The sequence below is a fragment of the Ictidomys tridecemlineatus genome, chromosome 3 (assembly GCF_052094955.1).
Source record: "Ictidomys tridecemlineatus isolate mIctTri1 chromosome 3, mIctTri1.hap1, whole genome shotgun sequence".
Lineage (NCBI taxonomy): Eukaryota > Metazoa > Chordata > Mammalia > Rodentia > Sciuridae > Ictidomys > Ictidomys tridecemlineatus.
In genome coordinates, this window is record NC_135479.1 from 152,525,813 (window position 1) to 152,544,944 (window position 19,132).

The following is a 19,132-nucleotide window of genomic DNA, read 5'->3' on the forward strand; positions in this document are numbered from 1 at the left end:
AAAGGAAAATTCGGAAAAAAATATTTATAGTACTAAGAATTTTCTGCTTTTATAATAATGATTCTTGGTCCAACTCTTTGTTGTATGAATTTAAAATATTGTATCTATTGGCATTTGAAATGGAATGGCATATTGGATGGCATATTAGTTTTTTATTAGTGCTATAACAAATTACCACAAACTTAGCAGCTTACAACACAAACTTATTATTTTCCTATTCTATAGATCAGAAGTTTGAATTGGCTATAACAGTTTTTCTGCTCCAAGTTTCATAAGACTGAAATCAAGATGTCAGATGTCTCTTAACTGTAGACTTGAAAGAATTCACTTTTAAACTCCTTCCATTCCTTGAAGCCATCTTCAGCTCCTTGCAAGTGTCCCCTACATCACAAAGCCTGCAATGCCTCCTTGAATCATTATCACACTTGGAATTTCTCTGACTTCTTTGACCACATATCATTTCCAAACTCTAGCCAAAACTGTTTATCTACTTTTGGGGTGATTTGATTTGACTCACCTGCAAAACCTAGGATAGTACCCCTAATTTAAGTAATTTTAGTACCCCTATTTAAATATAACTTATTTATATTTCAGTTAGTTTTCCAAGTAACATAGCATTTTATCATGTACTGGAAGTTCTGGCTATTAGGAAGTACACACATGGGTACAGCTATTTTGCCTATCACAGATGAATTTCCAAAGAATGAACCATTTCCATTATGTGTTTCCAGAGTACTCTGTTCCTTTTTAATTGGGATGTAGCAGTCTAAAGGTAGAAGAAAAGACACAGTATGAACACTCACATGAATCACCAATCTATTTTTTCCTAATATGAACTTGGTAAAAATTATTTTCTCTTCCACTTGATAAATAAAACATCTGTGACACAGGGAAAATCAAGTTGACCATTAAGGCCTGACCTAGGCTAGAGGTTTTCTGGCATATAGTAGAGATTTTTTTTTCACCAATAACTTTCATTGCCTACAAAGAATACTATATCCATACATAGTGAAACTCAATTGGGAAAGACAAATAAGCCAAGATCAAATGAACCAGAAAGGGGGTTATTAAAATATTACTAGAGGTAATTCACATGGAGGACTGAAATAAATGCTGTTAAAACACCCCAGGAAACAAACTCTCAGGTCTCTCACTAATGTTGAAGAGATCATGATCTGGTATATGATGGCATTATACAAAACATTGTGAAATCATACAGAAGGATGACAACATCACACTTCAGGAGTTGACAAAAGGGGATAAAGATGCAATAGTTAAGTATGCAAGTTGAACAAGGACCTCAGTTTACATCTAGAATTAAAGAGAGTTATGTAATAATACCCAGGGAAAAGAGACCAGAAATAAATCTTGAGATAAGGTTGTAGAGAGGGCCAAGAAGGTCAAAAGGAAACATGAACAAAGGTGGTATAAAGAGAGAAATTGGGATAAAGTTCATCTACACTTCACAATTTTTGCTCAAGGTTGGTTTAAACATTTCAGATGTAGGGTAACTTTAAATATTAAGAAAGAAATATAGGTAAATCTACTGAATTGTAATTTCTGTTATATCCCTTCTTTGAAGAAGTAATGGACTCATCCCAGCAATTTACTACTTTATACATACTAAAATAAGACTACATACATTGCAGAAGTTAAAAAATAGGAAGGAGAATTTTGCAGCACAGACTGATTTCTCAGTGAAAACAGGAGATGTAAGGACAAATTGCAAATTTTTAACACCTCTAATTATAATATAAACCAGGAAATACACTCATATACTTTTTAAAGTCAGTTTATAGTTTTTATTTAATAAGCCTCTTTTATATTTTCACTTATCCACTAACAGGAAAATTGTTGAGGGTAGGTATTTGTGTGTTTATATTTTTCACAAAATATGTTCTGCTACCAGGTGTGGTGGCACATGCCTGTAATCCCAGCAGCTTGGAAGGCTGAGGCAGAAGGATCATGAGTTCAAAGCCAGCTTCAGCAACTTATAGAGAGGTGTAGCAATTCAGTGATACCCTGTTTCTAAATAAAATACAAAAAAAGTTCTGGGGATGTAGCTCAGTGGTTAAGTGCCCCTGAGTTCAATCCCTGGTACAAAAAAAAAAAAAAAAAAAAAAAAAAGTTCTACTGTGCTATCCATGTATTTTTGTTGATTTGATTTCTGAATGATTTGCAAATACGTGGTTCTACAAAATGCAAGCTTAATAGTGAAGTACAAACTTAACATTTTTTTCTAACAGCATGAATAAATGCACATGAATTCTTAGACATGGAAACACATACATATGCATGCATATATACAAATTATCTATAACATTTGCTATATAAATTTAAATATATATATTTGTGCCTCTTAATATAGTCTGATTGTGTGCCATGTGCAAAGCCTTGTTGTAGGAGGACACATTTTACAAGTGTGAATTCCCTCAAGGATACATAGTATTATCCTGATTTCCAAAATAAGATAATATGAGTGTCTCAACAAGCTACGTGTAATGAACTATTTGAGTGAAGTATAGGATGGCAAAACAATAAATAAATAATTACAGGGTATTAGGATTTGTGAGATTTAGTCTTTGCCCTGCCACATATTAATTATATAATGTTAAGAGTATTATTTAATCATTATAACCTCAGTTTCCTCATCAGTACAATACAGATAAAGCTATCTCTCTCATTTGCACTCCAAGGTTGGTATCCAAATCAAATGAGATAATGTAGTACATTTAAAGATTATGAAATACTATGAAAAACATCATTATGTCTTAAATAATTATAAGCAATTCCCACTACTATAGTTAAGTCCTGGTCTGCATCCTCAGATACATGCAAACTAGTTAAAATATTGAAATTAATTTATTCTTATGTTGCTGTCTCCATGTCATTTCTTATATATGTGATGAATCACTAATCATATTATTAAGTCATGTGGTTTTCAATGTGTTAGAGCTAATGTTTAAAGTCAGAACAGGCCAGGCATGGTACTGCACTTCTGTAATCTCAGCACTTTGGGAGGCTGATTCAACAGGATCAAAAATTCAAGGTTAGCCTCAGCAATCTAGTAAGGCTCTAAGCAGCTTAGTGAGACCCTGTCTTAAAATAAGCAATTTTTAACAAGGGATGGGGATGTGGTTCAGTTTTTAAATGCCCCTTGGTCCTTGGTTCAATCTCTGGTAAAAAGAAGGAGGAGAAGGAGAAGGGAACAGGGAAGGGGAAGGGGAGAAAGAGGAGGAAGGGGAGGAAGAGGAGGAAGGGGAAGGGGAGGAAGAGGAGGAAGGGGAAGGGGAGGAGGAGGAGGAGGAGGAAAGAAAGAAAGGGAGGGAGGGAGGGAGGGAGAGAGAGAGAGAGAGAGAGAGAGAGAGAGAGAGAGAGAGAGAGAGAGAGAGAGAGAGAAAGAAAGAGAGAGAGAGAAAGAAAGAAAGAAAGAAAGAAAGAAAGAAAGAAAGAAAGAAAGAAAGAAAGAAAGAAAGAAAGAAAGAAAGAAAGAAGTCAGAACAGTATTAGGTATCTGTGTCCCATCAAAGCAATTAACATAGAGGAATTTTAAGTTAATGATTAAAATTTTATGTAATTTACATTTCTTGCTTTATAGATTTCTCTACTTTTGCTAATTAAATAGGTCATTAGTCGAATCATGGTTTTTCTTGTTCTAAGTTCCAGAAACAATGAAGAGAGTGAGAAGTGTAAGGTTGACTTGGAGAGGAACACTTTTTTTTTAGGTTTGTGTGTTGGTTGGTTGATTGGTTTTATATCCTATTTTCATTTCTCCAAATGCTTATTTCCACCCACTTATTTTGGCTTGATCCAAATTCTAGAGGCAATGGTTCTTCACAGTAAGCTAATGTAGATAAGTGGGTATAGGGATAAGAGCCCTTTGAAAATATAAGCAAGTATATTTATTTATGTACATGCTGTGGATAGAACTCAGGGCCTCATACAAGCTATGCAAGAGCTTTTCCATTGAGCTACAGCCCCAGTCTTTACGGGATTTATTTTTGGAGAGGGGTGGTACTGGAGACTGAACTCCACTGAGCCACATTTCTAGCCCTATTTTGTATTTTATTTAGAGACAGGGCTCAGTGAATTCCTTAGTGCCTCACTTTTGCTAAGGCTGGGTTTGAACTCGCAATCCTCCTGTCTCCACCTCCTAAACCTGGGATTACAGGCATGTGCTACTGCACCTGGTCCTTTTGCAGCACTTTTTGTCGTTATCTCTGCCCATTTCAGATTGACCTCACTCTCAGTACCAGCTCACCTTGTGTATTTTCTTTCCCATTGTGTCTACTTCTACCATCTCTTATTCTCACTTTGCCTCAGTCCTCAAACTTGTCTCCAGAATTCCTCATACTTAAAATTGTCTTTAACTTCTCATCAGGATAATTGCCTTTTAATTATGATCTAGACACAAATCCCCTTCCTTAGTGGTTTTCTTCTAAGGAGGTAGCCTTTTCTCTACTGATAACTTTTGTTAGTTATTTCACCCTTACTAAAGCTATACATTTTAAATAAGCAAATAAAAGCACATACTTATCTTTCTCCTAGTTACACTGCTTCTTAGAGGCTGAAGACTCTTTGATACGTTTTGTAGAGTGCATATCAGCTTGTCATTTTTGTAAAGGTCTTACTGAATTAGCAAATTTGAAAATGTATGCTCTGTGTAATAAATTATCCAGATACCACTCAAATGTATATATTAAAGCATACTGATGACAAAATTTTTTCAGTGAATCTCATATTTTTCAACCTTCTTATACCAAGTGTTCTGAATTTGATTTGGTCTTTACATGCAGATTACCTGATCATCATTGGTGTATTAGCTCCCTAAGGCTACTGTAACAAAGTACCACAAACTGGTGGTTAAGTCACAGCAATTTATTCTCTCTGTTCTGAAGGCTAGAAGTTTCAGATCAAGTTGTTAGAAGCATTAGTTCCTTCTGAAAGCCTTAAGAACAACAACTTAGTCACAGGCTGCTCACTTAGCTTCTGGTAGTTCGTTGGCAATCTTCAGCATTATAGAAACAGCTCCCCGATCTCTGCCTTCATCTTCACAAGTAAAGATGTGTACCTGTGTATTGTGTTTACTATTTTCAAATTTCCCCTTTTTTCAAGGGCACCAGTTGTATTGGATTAGTGGCCAACTCCACTCCAGTATGGTCTCATCTTAACTAATTACATATAAGATCATATTCTGAGGTTCTGGGGCCATAATCCAACCCATACAATCATGAATACTGTCTTTTCAGCACATCTCTATCACATTGATTTCTGTAGGATTCAATTATAAGCCATTTGCAAGCTGTACAGAGTTCTCAGCCTTGGATACTTTATCATTACCTCAATTTGTGTCTCCTCTGCATTCTGAGGTACAGGAGTAGTCATTTTCTTCTGAAAGTGTTCTACCCTCCCATGTAACATGAATGGAGGGACCAGGTCACTGATGTTATCACATATTAAGGAAGAATAAATTGGTTCCACGTTAAAGTCTCCCTGATAAGTAAAGATCAGTTTGGGCAATAGTGTGTACTTTATCGTATTTCACTTAGTTTTGCAAAAGCTCTATTTTCTCTCTTCTGGGATCTTGATCATGTTAAATTGAGATAAGCCTAAAAGTGAATATGAGAATGCTATTTGAGGTATTAGTATATTATTTTCACATGACAAATATGAATACTAAGGAAATATCTGATTAAAATGCTAGGAATTAATTATCTTTTCTACCAGTTGCCCAGGATTTTACACATTAATGTAGGAAAACCATAGTTTTTCTTAGAATTTGGTAAGGTGTATGATTGGAATAGACAGAAATTATACCTTTATATGTCTATCAGAGATTATACCTTATATGTCTATCAGTTAGGTCATTTAGTAAACACAGTACTAGCACAGAATTGAGTAAAATCAAACACTGTGAGTGGCTTCAGGAAATGTGCACATTCAGTTCTTAGCAGAGAGTCCTCCTTAGAAGAAAGAGTACCCTGCACCCCAGAATGTGATCTTATATGTAAGACTTATCGGGGGTGACCCATGTAGTTCTGAGGGCACCATACTGATGAGCCACCCACTGTAGTTCTGATTTTGGCAGTCACAGCCTAATGGGCTCTTTGATCCTTGGAATGCTCCTGCCACAGTCAGTGCCTCTGTTTGTTTTGCCCCTCCCTTTGGTCATTACTCCCACCTGTAAGTACAGGACAAAAATGGAGAGGTGGGCGGGGTGTGAGGGCACACTTTAGGAACAAGGCTCTGCCAAGTATGAAAAGCTGCTTCAACAATTCTGTTTCTATGAGCAATATATAGCATTTCTGCCAACTCATTAATGAATGCATTTTATCTTGTATATCATTCAATAGTCTACTTAAATCATCTCTCCTGATTATGTTTTCTCATTACTGGGGTCTTGGATCCACCATAAAATGTAGCCAGCCACACAAATAAAAGGCAGTACTTCACCTTCACCTTTTAGTAGTCTTACTTCATAACTATCTGAATATGTTTTGAAGCATTAGTTTATCATATACTTGGGCATTTTCAATTCAGTTTCACTACTATATTTGAAAATCACCTTCAGTGGCTTTCTATTTCATTTATTTATATTTAATTGACTAATTGTACATATTTTGGTAGTACAATTCGTTGTTTTTATCTCCATGTAGTTTTTCAGAAAATGCAATCAAGCTAATTAATATATCCATCACATCACCTGCCTATAGGAAATGTTTTTGAAATTTTTGAATAGACTTTGCAATATTCTCTATTCATTCCAATACACTATTGAACAAAAAACATAAAGAAGACTATTCCCACTTTATAATTTAAAAAATGGAGATACTAAGTGCTAAATCTGTTACTTAAGATCCCAGAATGTATTAGTGTCATTCTACCTTCTTAATTTTTCATTCTGACACTCTGGAATTTAGCGCTTTAGCATATGCTCTATAAGATGATCAAAATACTTGATCCACATTTTCTTGATAATATCATTTAAGGATCATAGATAAAAGACAGAAAACTGAAATGTAAGAAGATATTAAATGACTTGTACCAGAACACATAGCAAGGTCACAGGGAAACTGATACAATCTGGACTTCTTTACCCTATGAACTAGCCGTGACTAATTTTTTGACAAGGAGCATTTTTTCTCTTTTAGAGAATTCTGATATTCACATTTGTGAAGCTTGCTGACTTTCACTAAGAAAGCAATGCCTCAAGAGGAACTCTGAAGTTTATGTTTTTAACCCTCAATTAAGTATACAGCTAAGTTTTTTGATTGCCACTTAACAATTTTGAATTTTCGAGCTCTAAAATTCTTGTTTAGGCATAAATCTAAATTTGAAACTGGCTTTAAATTACCTTTTTCTTTCTTTCTTAGGTAGGTATCATTTAGTAAAGCATTTACTGTAGATATTCATGTACACAGAGATATACATTTATTCATACATATATATTCACATAGGTTTACTGTTAAATATTCATATGTATATATATAGACATATGTATCACTTATTAAAGCATTTACTATTAGATACATAGATATATATTATCACTTGTTAAAGCATTTACTGTTAGATATTCATACACACACAGATACACAATTATTCATACATACATATTCACATATATATTTACTGTTAAATATTCATATGTATACATATATAATATATATCACTTAGTAAAGCATTTACCTAGATATATATTATCACTTGATAAAGCATTTATTGTTGCATATTTATACATATACATATGTGTATATGTATCACTTAGTAAAGCATTTTCTTAGATATTCATATATATGTGTATATATGTATATATACATGTGTGTATATATATCACTTAGTAAAACATTTACTGCTGGATATTTATATATGTAATATATATGAAAATACATGAGTTTGAAAATTTTTAGATTTATGGAATTTTTCTGGGAAAAAGTTATGAAAATTACTCTCCTTTGAAATGCCTCTGCTTGTCATTATTTTTGACTAGAAGAGGAGATTTCCGGGCTGGGATATAGCTCAGTGGCAAAGCGTCTGCCTTGCATTTGCAAAGCCCTGGGTTTGACCCCCAGTTCCAAAAAAGACAAAAAAAAAAAAAAAAAAAAGAACCCCACCAAACAAAAAAATAAGGTTAAAAAAAAAAACAACCAAGATGAGATTTCCCTAAATAATGCTACACTGAGAAAGCTAATAAATAAGAGATACCCAACCAGGCCAGAGTTTTACTAAATTGTTATTACCCATCCAGGTATCCTAGAGAAAGGGGACATAGAGTAGTCTTACATGCTTTTACTTTCTACCAATTAGGATTTGCAGTTGAGAAAGAAGCAGATCCTATAAAGCTTCAGCTACCAATGAGACCCACTTAGGTGACTGTCCCTCAGACAATACTTATGCTCATTTAGTCATCTGCTGGTATCCCCATCAAAACTAATCTCAGCCAAGAGCCATAGAATAAGGACCAATTGTGGAGAGTCCAGGCAGTCCCTCTCCCAGAGGAAATCTAAAATAAAATAAAATAAAATTACATACACATGTAAGTGCCTTCATGAAGTCCTCCAATGATCCCTCCATGATTAAGTACCCCCATTTCACCAGGAAGTATCTTTATAACCATAAGTAAATGTTGTGTTCCATGAATATTCACTCATGATTTAGGTCAAGAATTGGAGATAGCTGGACTTGGTCAATGTCTAGAAAGAAGAATATGGAGAGGGCATCAGAGAGGACATCAGAGTGCCCAGAGTTAGATAAGTACTTACAGTTAGTAGCCAAGTTACAGCAGGGATTACTTGAGGAGAGCATTAGCTAGTCCTGTGTGGTGGCCTCTCCAGTGAATTCCAAAAGATCTTTTCCGTCTCCTTTAAATAAAGTCCAACATTGTATCAGTTACTTGAAAAGTAAGAATCTATTTATTATTAACTGATAATTCCTATGCTGTATATCTCTGTTTTGTCCATCAGCTCTGTCTTCTTGAGCATAACCATTCCAGGTATACTATTAACTCTCCTAAAAGGAAAACTGACCAGACTACCAAGTCTAATTTGCTTTATTTAAGACTTATTTATGTTTATTATTGAAGGCAGGTGTAGATAGTATATGTGTCATTTGGTTCAGAAATAGTAAATCTTGGCCATATGTGTTAAGCTTTAACTGTGCGTGCTTTAAATGCCATATATTGCACACCTCTTCTGGCATGGGCTAGATTCTGTACACCTTTAAAATGATAGCTCCTTTAGTCTTCACATTAATCTTCACAACAAGCCATTTTAGAGAGAAGAAAATTAAGCCTCAGAGAACCTAATTAATTTGACCCTGGTCCTACAGCTAGTAAGTGACAAAGCTACCTCTTCTGACTCAGATTCCCCCTCTCCTTTTTTTTTTTTTTTTTTTGCATTAGGGATTGAACCCAGGGACAATGAGCTACATCCCCAGTCCTTCCTAGAATTTTTATTTTGAGAGAGGGTTTCACTAAATTGCTGAAGGTCTTGCTCAGTTGCTGAGGCTAACCTCAAACATGAAATCCTGCTGCCTCAGTCTCCTAGGTCATGGAGATTATAGGCATGCTCCACTGCATCTGGCCTCCCTCTCCTCTTTTAAAATCATATTCATAGTTGCTCTCATTATATCAAAGAAGACATTTGGTATTTGTTTTTTAGGGATTGGCTAGCTTCACTAAGCATAATCTGCTCTAGTGCCATCCATTTCCCTGCAAATTCCATGATTTTGTCATTTTTTAGTGCTGCGTAATACTCCATGGTGTATAAATGTCACATTTTTTTTTTATCCATTCATCTATTGAAGGGCATCTGGGTTGGTTCCACAGTCTAGCTATTGTGAATTGTGCTGCTATGAACATCGATGTGGCAGTATCCCTGTAGTATGAGCAAAGAGCAGGAAGAAAAGATTAACATTAAATAGAGACATACGGTGGGAGGGAAAGGGAGAGAAAAGGGAAATTGCATGGAAATGAAGGGAGACCCTCATTGCTATACAAAATTACATATAAGAGGTTGTGAGGGGAATGGGAAATAAACAAGGAGAGAAATGAATTACAGTAGATGGGGTAGAGAGAGAAGATGGGAGGGAAGGGGAGGGGGGATAGTAGGGGATAAGAAAGGTAGCAGAATACAACAGTTACTAATAGGGCATTATGTAAAATTGTGGATGTGTAACCGACGTGATTCTGCAATCTGCATTTGGGGTAAAAATTGGGAGTTCATAACCCACTTCAATCTAATGTATAAAATATGATATGTCAAGAGCTTTGTAATGTTGTGAACAACCAATAAAAAAATAAAAATTAAAAAAATCATATTCATTCTGCTTCTGACAATGTGGATTCTGAATTGCCTTTGAAAAGTCTTTTAGCTTGAATAAGGAGAAAGGGGACTGCCATAGCATGTGATTGTCTGGTGCTAGTTTTTGTCACCTAAAAATATGCATAGCCCAAGCTAGTTGTCAGCTTGTCTCCCAACATAGCCTACTAGCCTGTTGACACCATGTGACATTATTTCCCAGACATATTTTGTGAGACACAGCTCTTATGAGATAAAGATGTTTAGCTTAACTCTCAAAATAATCTCAAACCACCTGAATTTTCATAAATTAAAAATAATAACATAAATATTATGTGTGACTATGTAAGTATAATGTAAGGAAACTGGCTTTGGGACGGTATTAGTTGTAGTGTCTCATTATTTAAAATGAATCTGCACACTGCATATTCATCTTTCCTACTTGTAACTTTCATAATCTATTAAATGCAAATGGCAATAATACCTGCCTCATAATGTCACTGTGAAGATTAAATGAGATAGTATATAGCATCTAGTAACCATTCAAAAAGTGTTAGCTATTAATAATAGTTAACATGAGCATTACAGGAATAAAAAATATAATTATTGATAAGTACTTACTAAATAGCAGGAGCTAAATAAATATATATTGAATGGGTTAATGAAGTATATAAATTATTTAAATGGCTTGGTGTGACCGATCTAAGGTAAGTGCAGTATTCTGCCTGCTGCATCATACTTTGAATATAATATACACCATAATGTTTAATATGATTAAGAGCTGTATTCACTTTCCAAAAGTACTTTCTGGCTTTAAAGACACTTTTTGGGAATTTAGGGGTATCATTTCTTTCCTTGCTTATCATTTGCACCCTTAGTACTGCATACTGTTCTCTCTGGCTCAAGATATATGTGTGACCACTAAATAGATATCGATTTTCTGCTTCTTTTAATAGTCAAACAGATATGATTTATCTTATGGTGCTATGAAAAAAAGAAGCTATACAAGTATGCACATGGTAAAAAGAAGATAAATGACTGGAAAACATAAAAAAGGCAGAGTGTATCCTGCATGCTTCCTATTTGTCTGAGACAACAGAAACATACTGAAAGTGAAAAAGACAATGTATGTCACTATTTGTGCCAGCACTCATGATGTGATGCAACATACTTTTCCAATGATGTTAAGACATAGTTTTGGGAGGCATTTTTTCCTTAATAAACTTGTTTTTAGGTCCTGAAATATATGCCACCTGAAACATTTATCTGAAATTATCGTGCATTAACCCCCCTACTTCCTAGAATTTGTAATCTGATTCTAGTAATAGTTTTAGAAAGGGTTCAAAGGTTTGCCTCTCCCTAGAATATTCTCCCTACCACCAGAGCTTCTGCTTTACTTTATAAATAGTTCATACATCACTTCTAGGAGCCCAATTTCATGCTTTCATGAATATTCATGTCTTTGCCCTTGCTTTGCTATGTTAGTAATTTTTTCTTTTCAAGGATAGTGATTAAATTGTGAACTTCCTGAAGACAAGCCATGCATTATGCGTCTCTTCATACTTAGTATTATTCAGTTCCTGAGGTAGAGTAGGTGCTCAATAAATATGTATCCAATACATTAATAAATTTTCAATCACATACACATGTGATCAGGGAGATGTATACAATTTCTTAGTCTTTACATATTTCTCGGGTGCTTGAGAACTTTTTGTAAAATGTCTCTGAACATATTAACATGCTTCTGAGTGTGCTAGACACTTTGAGGAACATTTTCTAATCTTTGGAAAAACAAATTTCCTACTTGTTTTTGTTCTTTGTTTTCACTCTTGACAGTCTCCTTTGCACAGTGGACTCAAGTGTGCTGTTGATTACTGATTGGTTGAATCATACAGAAAGTGTTATGAATCTTTATATTTGTTTACACACTACCTGTTTGGTGGTTTTGTTCAAGCACATAATCTATAGATTTTTTTAAAGTGGATGGATTGTGTCAATTAACAGAAAAAGTCTTACTTTCAGTTAAAATTCTCAGCCTTTAATATAGTATGTGCCATATAGGTAGGTGTCAGTAAATGTTTGTGGAATGCCTGAACAAATGAGACATTGTTACTCATTGTTTTGAGGATGAGGTTTGAGACTTTTTTTAAAGGCTTAGTGAAATGTCCAGTATCGAACAGCAGGATAAGAGAAAAATCTGACACTCACAACTCATACTTCTGTGTTTCCAGACTGTTACACAAGCTCACTGAGAAGTGTCGTATATGTCTGATTTCTCAACTTCACTCTGCAATAAACTTTTGCAATCCAGAGGCTAGAGACCTCTTTTGTAAATGTTTTCTGCCCAGTGACGGTGTTGGCACCAGGGAGGCCCCAGAAGATAAAGTGGAGGAACATATGGCTTCCATCTGAAGACAAATTGGTGGACATAACGTGGTAATTCAGCTGCGATGTCCTTTATATTGTAAACTGAAAGAGTATGATTAGAGGTGTTTATAAACGGCGTCTGAATTCCCCCACACCCTCCCCACCCCCTTTCCACTGTATTTTTATCAGCCTGAATCATAGCCATCCAGCGTCCCAGTCTCACTGTGTTATTTGTGAAAATGGCCAGCATGAGGAATTATTAATTAAAGCTAACAAATCACCCTGACGAGCTGTGCCCTGGCATGGCTGAAGGTTGATTGGCGAAAGTGTTCTTCTTTGGAGAAAAGACTTTTTGTGTTCGTGACGCAGTCAGGGACGGATTATTGAATATGCAAGTTAGAAGAAAAATCACAGGACAAGCAAATTGAGTATTTACTGGCAAATAATTGCTCTCTTAAGCTGTGGCTCTCTTCCTAAATTCTTAACATTCCCGAGGGTTAGAAAGAAACAGAAAAATGCATCGGTACAGAGTACATTTCAAAAAAAATACATAGACTGATGTTTCAGACTTGTGCAGGTAAGTGTGATTGTGTGTGTATGGAAAGTGAAAGAACAAGGGGAAGCAGGGGAAAGACAGGGGGGAAGCATGACTGTTAGTCTGGTGAGTTTTTTTTTTTTAATCAACTTGTTTATTGGAATACTGCTCAGCATATTTCTAAGTTGAAAATTTAGTTTCAGTGCTGCATTTATTGTGAAAGTTAGAGACATGAGAAGGAGAGAGGTTTTTCTTAAAAGTTATTTATCAGTTGAAGAATATGTAATAGCTTTCAACTTTTTTTCAATAATAGTTTTCAACTTTTCTCAGGTATTTATGTTAATATGTAAAAATGGTCACTTGCTTTAAGATCTGTATTTTTAACATTGTTGGTTATGACGCGTCTTAAGTGTCTCAAACACATTTGGGTACAACTAATGCATTTATTTTTAAAAGTAAACACTGTTTTACACCAGTATGAAGCTAGTCCTTGTTAACAATTTGTAAAGAGGCATTAAAGTTTTAGAATAGTTACTTAAACTTCTGGCTCTTTAATAGCTAGTGTCCTTACTGTCGGTTGTGTGGTCTTTTTATCTAGAATGTTGATCAGAATACTGAGTTTGTGGGTATCGTAAGATGGGAGAGACTAGTTTAGAGGCTTTTTCAAAACTAAATTTAAATACATAGAAAAATATGAGTATGGAAATGAAGGCTCATGTATAAAATGTAGACATTAAAAAACAGGGATACTTTTATAAGTACAGTTAGGTTATGTGAAGAGCATTATCAAAATACAAATATCCTCTGAGGATGAATTACATATTCTGTGAAAACCTAGAAAATGTGCATTTATCAATTACAAACTGCTTTTGAAATGAGAATAATTGGCTGGTGAAATAACATGGTAGGGTTGTAATAACTATGAATAGCATCTATTTAAAACAAAGGCATAAACATAATTTACACTAAATTAACTAATTAATAATTGCAAAGTACTTTAACAATAAAACATCTACATGATAGTAATAAAAATAGGAATCATAATAAAAATGGAAAATTGGACAATCACAGAATTAAGTTAGGTGACTCTCATAAGGTTTTAAAAAATCAGAATTTTAAAGTATAAGTAAATAAAACATTTTGCCTTCTAATCTATCCTTTGAACCATACAATATTGTAGGAGTTAGTAGTTTCTCCTTACTCTATTTTATTTGATTAAATAAGTTTGTCTTAATATGTAGAATAGAGCTCCAAAGAAAGTTTAGAAAATATATTTTTAAAGGTTTAATTCCCACTGGATTACATTCTGTCCTCAAATTTCAAGAGGCAAGCCTTCTTAAAGGTTTTTGTGACTATGTGAGGGCAAAAATTGGTCCATTATTTTGAAATAGCAAAAGGGGCATTTAAAGCATATGTTCAGAGACTAAACCATCTGCCTGCTTTATTATGAATACCACAGAATTATGAGAACTTGGAAAGGCTCAAACACTGAACAAAGTCCTATGAAAGATTTTAAGAACACAGCACTCTGATTTTAAAACATATTTTTTCAGTCACTTACTTTTGCAATGTAGTTTATTGGTCTTCTGTGGGAGAATAGTATCATTACCCTTTTTGATATATAGGGAATAAATGGCAATGGATAGTTGAGTGACATGAATCTATGGCAAGTTAATGGTAATCCTTTCTCTCTAATTTAACCCATTATATCTAAATACTTTTTACAGTTTTGGACTTGTCATCAGTGAAACTCACAGTGACTTAGGGAAACATAATAAAATGGTGACTGTTGGAACAAAAATGAAGTCCAGCTGCTAGCTTCTGGACTATCTACAAATGAATTGCAAAAGACATGCAGAAGCCAGAGTAAAGAGCACTTCTGTAATCCAACTGTGATGTAATGGAAATATGAATTGGCTATTGGTTGCCCAGACTGGTGGGGGAGGGTCACAGAAAACAAATAACAAGTGCAAATTGGCATTATTCCGAGGTGGCACTATAATATTCCTTTGGTATCTGGAAGGATATGCAATTCAGAAATTAATAAAAGAACAAAAATCATATTTAGGTCCCAAATAGTAACATTTTAGCCCCAGAATGGTAATTTGAGAACAATTCAAGATGATTATTATATGTAAGGTGTCTAGTGCCTAGGAGGATTATTCTATCTTATCTGGGTTTTACTAGAATTGTCCTGAGACTGGCTGGTTCATTATCAGAAGAAAATGCAGAAACTAGACAAACTCAAACACAATGTAAGTTTTCAGTATTTAGATGACATCAGATTTTGTTGTTTAGTGAAAATTATTTTATTGAAAGAAAATAGTAAATTAAGAACTGATGTGTTTGGTTTGAAGAATCTAAGTAAAAAAATATGTATCATGTATAGATAATTTGTAATAAATATTTTCAGAATTATACATTTTGATAGATGGATTAAGACAAGAATTTTTTAGTATAGATTTTGAAAACAAAGATTTTAAATAGCTACAGTTGATTTTCAGAATTAAAAGATGTCAAAATTATTTGGTACTGTGAATGCCTGGGTTGGATTACCTATGGGTCTTCTCATGATGGTATTTTAATTTTGTTCTGCCATGAATTACAATACTATAAATAGTCAGGTGAATCTATAATGTGTTAGCCCCAAAACTATGAGATATCTCTTTTATTTTATAAGGTTAGTTTTAATTTTTGATTTGGGATGTGTATGAGATATATATATATATATATATCAAATGTGCATGCATGCACACACCTTTTTTATGGGGGTAGGTTTATTTCTGACACCCTATTTCAAGAAAGCATTAAAATGGCTGATGAAGAAAAATAAACAGATAAAAAAGGAAAATATGTGAATTGGAAGTAAGTAGGTAGTGAAGATAAAATAAAACAAAGCAATAAGCCAGGATAAAGATATAAAAATATGGGGCTGGGATTGTGGCTCAGTGGTAGAGCACTCGCCTAGCACAGGTGGAACCCGGGTTTGATCCTCAGCACCACATAAAAATAAAGGCATTGTGTTGTGTCCATTTACACCTAAAAAATAATTATTTTAAAAAAATATATAAAAATGCAATCAAGAATGAGGTCAGCACACACACTAAGTTCAATAAAGAGTTGCCTTAGACTTTCTTACAGCCAAGTCAAAAAGAAAATCGTGATAGAAGTCATGCAGTTTACAACATCCCTAAGAATAATAAAATAATTTCCATCATTCATCACTAAAGCTCTTGAAAAATGATAGACTCTGAATTTTGGGGAAGTCTGTGCTAAGATATTAAAACAACTCCCATTGAAAATAATTATAGGCTTTAGAGACCTAAAGGTCAGGTCAGACACAGAAACATCACCTTCCATGGCATGTGAATATAGGAGTAGACTAGAGCAATCTCTTTCTAATTCTAGGGCATACACTTCAGGGGTAAGGGGGGAAGAACAAGAAGAAGAAGAAAAAGAAAAAATATGTGTTAAACTGTTGACAACACCAAGATATTATGAAAAATAAGGAGTTAAGTGAAGGGGTAATTTTCAAAACTACTTCATATAAATATATACATATACATTATAATAGCAAATCAAAGATTTAGAAGGCCCCCACTTTTATAATAACCAGTAAAACACATTTTATCAAATAAAATTCTCAAATCAACATTACTTTCCTGAGTTGTACACAAAAGATTGTTGTGTTGCTGCCATTCTTATTCCACTTTTACTTCAAGCATACTGTCAGTCTTTTTGAAGTTTTAAAAAGAGTCCTTTCTCATAATAATATTTAAAATTTATCACCCTTGCATCCTGCCTTGCTTCACTTTCAGAAGTCTTAGCATACTGTCTAGTCTTTTCAGGGGTAATTTTTTGGTTAAGTCACATTTAATAGAATAATATTCTCTTCCACATTGAAAAAGTGAAGCATAAATATTTTTTCTACATTATCTAATCCATAATAAGTAGTCTATCCACAATAAGTAATGCAAGGACCACCTATATCAGGATTTCTAGGGCACTTGTTAAAATAAAAATTTTTGGAGCCCTTTTGAGAACTTCTGAATCCAAATCCTTGAGGATGGAACCTAGGGATTTGCAGTTTAGAAACTACTCATGCTATTTGTATACATCAAAATTAGAAAACCAGTGTTTTTAAATTGTGACTTACATTCAATGCACAGTATGCAGGGGCCCAAGCATCTGACTTGGAACTGTCTTACATTCATGTACATATCTAGTACATGAATGTAAGACAGTAGGATTTCCCTCCCACAGTTGGTGAGGGTTCATTATATAAACACTAAGTAAAACACTAATGTATATTCAATAATATATTATGATCGCTGCTAATAAAAACAGAATAATCTAGCTTAGCAAAGTATTCTAGATTTGTTTGAACTCTTCAAGCCACATCTCGCCATTTTATAAAAATATTTCTTAATTGTTCTACCGATCATTTACTGAAAATTATTATTTTCTAAGTTATATGTTGGATCTGGGTAATATAACTACAAAGATAAAGAGTACCCGTTCCTTGTTTTAATAAACTCATAAGTAAGACAATTTTATTGCTGGGATATTATCTAAATTAGAATAACTATGAATTGCCACATAATCTCTTTAAGTAAAATTCAAGGTTCCATATATCATCACAAGTATACATTTGATAGCAGTATATATTGTAGTTCCCGACTACAATGTGGAAGGTGCAAAACATAAGAAATTCCATTTCCCCAATGGGACACTCTATCCCCAAAAGCTGGAATGGGAAGTGTCATGAAACCTTCTAATTCCATTTCTCCCATCATCCATCAGTGGTGTATTACCAGGGTCCTTTCTGAGAAGAAAAGAGAAATATCTGGGTGCTGTAGGCATTATGAGGATTTACATGTTTCTTTCCCTTGCCCTTCTGATGGCTCAGCTGGTCTATAGGAAATACTGTATGTAGCCTAAATGGTGGCATCCTTTCTAGTTGGCAGATGACTCACAGTATGCAGGGGCCCAAGCATCTGACTTGGAACTGTGTTCCACAGGTTATAGAAGTGCAAGAAATTGGGTACTGACAGAATAACAGGGATATATTATATATGAAGCAATTAATTTCCAGAATATAAGAAATATTGTGAGAACTTCTATATATATTTCCTTCCTTTTTTTCTTTTCAATATATACTAATTGAAAATTTATGCTATAATTCTTCTAGGAAGTAATAATGTAGTAGCAAAATAAAGTTTCTAGTTTCATGATATTGATAGTATAATGGGAATAAAATTACTAAATAAAGACAAAATAATATAAGTATAAAAATGATGTACTTCATTTTGAAACATGTTTCCTGTGTGTGTGTGTGTGTGTGTGTGTGTGTGTGTGTGTGTATAAATATATACATTCCTTTACCCAACAGTAATGACCTCCAAATATAGACCAGTCAATTCAGGACACTGTGGTATTTCACAGCTCCTTATCATGGGGACCTGAAGATAATATAAGGGAAAGACAAAAGTTACTTTGGAGGACAACAAGGCATGCATAGTTGCCTATAAGATTTTTCTTCATCTTTTGCTTGTTCTAGTGAATTTATGTTCTGGGTTTTTTCACTGAACTGAGTGGTGGAGATGCAAGACACAGAGAGGTCTTAGAGGCAATTTATGCAGTCTTCATGGGACTTAACCTATGATAGAGAAAACTGATAATTAACTATAGTATATGGCTTTGATAAGGTTACATGGAAGCCAGAAAGGGCTAGCCAACAGAGCAACAGGAAAGGCTTCCCAGGGCAGATTTAAAGTGAAACTAACAACCTAATAGTAAAACAAAACAAAAAGAAATTTTTTTGAAGTAAAGTTCTAATTTTTCCCTTGATCAACAAAGTAATATATAACCATGGTGAAAATATTTTAGACATTAGGAAAACATATTTTTAAAAGGGGAGGAGGATTACTTGTTA

The 19,132-nt window shown here is 34.2% G+C and overlaps 1 protein-coding gene across 18 annotated transcripts in view; it reads left to right on the forward strand.

Moving 5' to 3' along the window:
* The window catches only part of Zbtb20 (zinc finger and BTB domain containing 20), a 793,227-nt gene that overhangs the window by 353,707 nt on the left and 420,388 nt on the right, over window positions 1–19,132 (forward strand). For 4 of the 18 annotated variants that reach the window (XM_078044189.1, XM_078044192.1, XM_078044194.1 and 1 more), the window contains exon 1: window positions 12,907–13,239. The exons of the other annotated variants lie outside the window; for them this stretch is intronic. The gene's annotated coding sequence lies outside the window, so the exon portion shown is untranslated. Of the gene's footprint in view, window positions 1–12,906; window positions 13,240–19,132 lie in introns of those variants that run through there. 18 annotated transcript variants of the gene reach the window in all.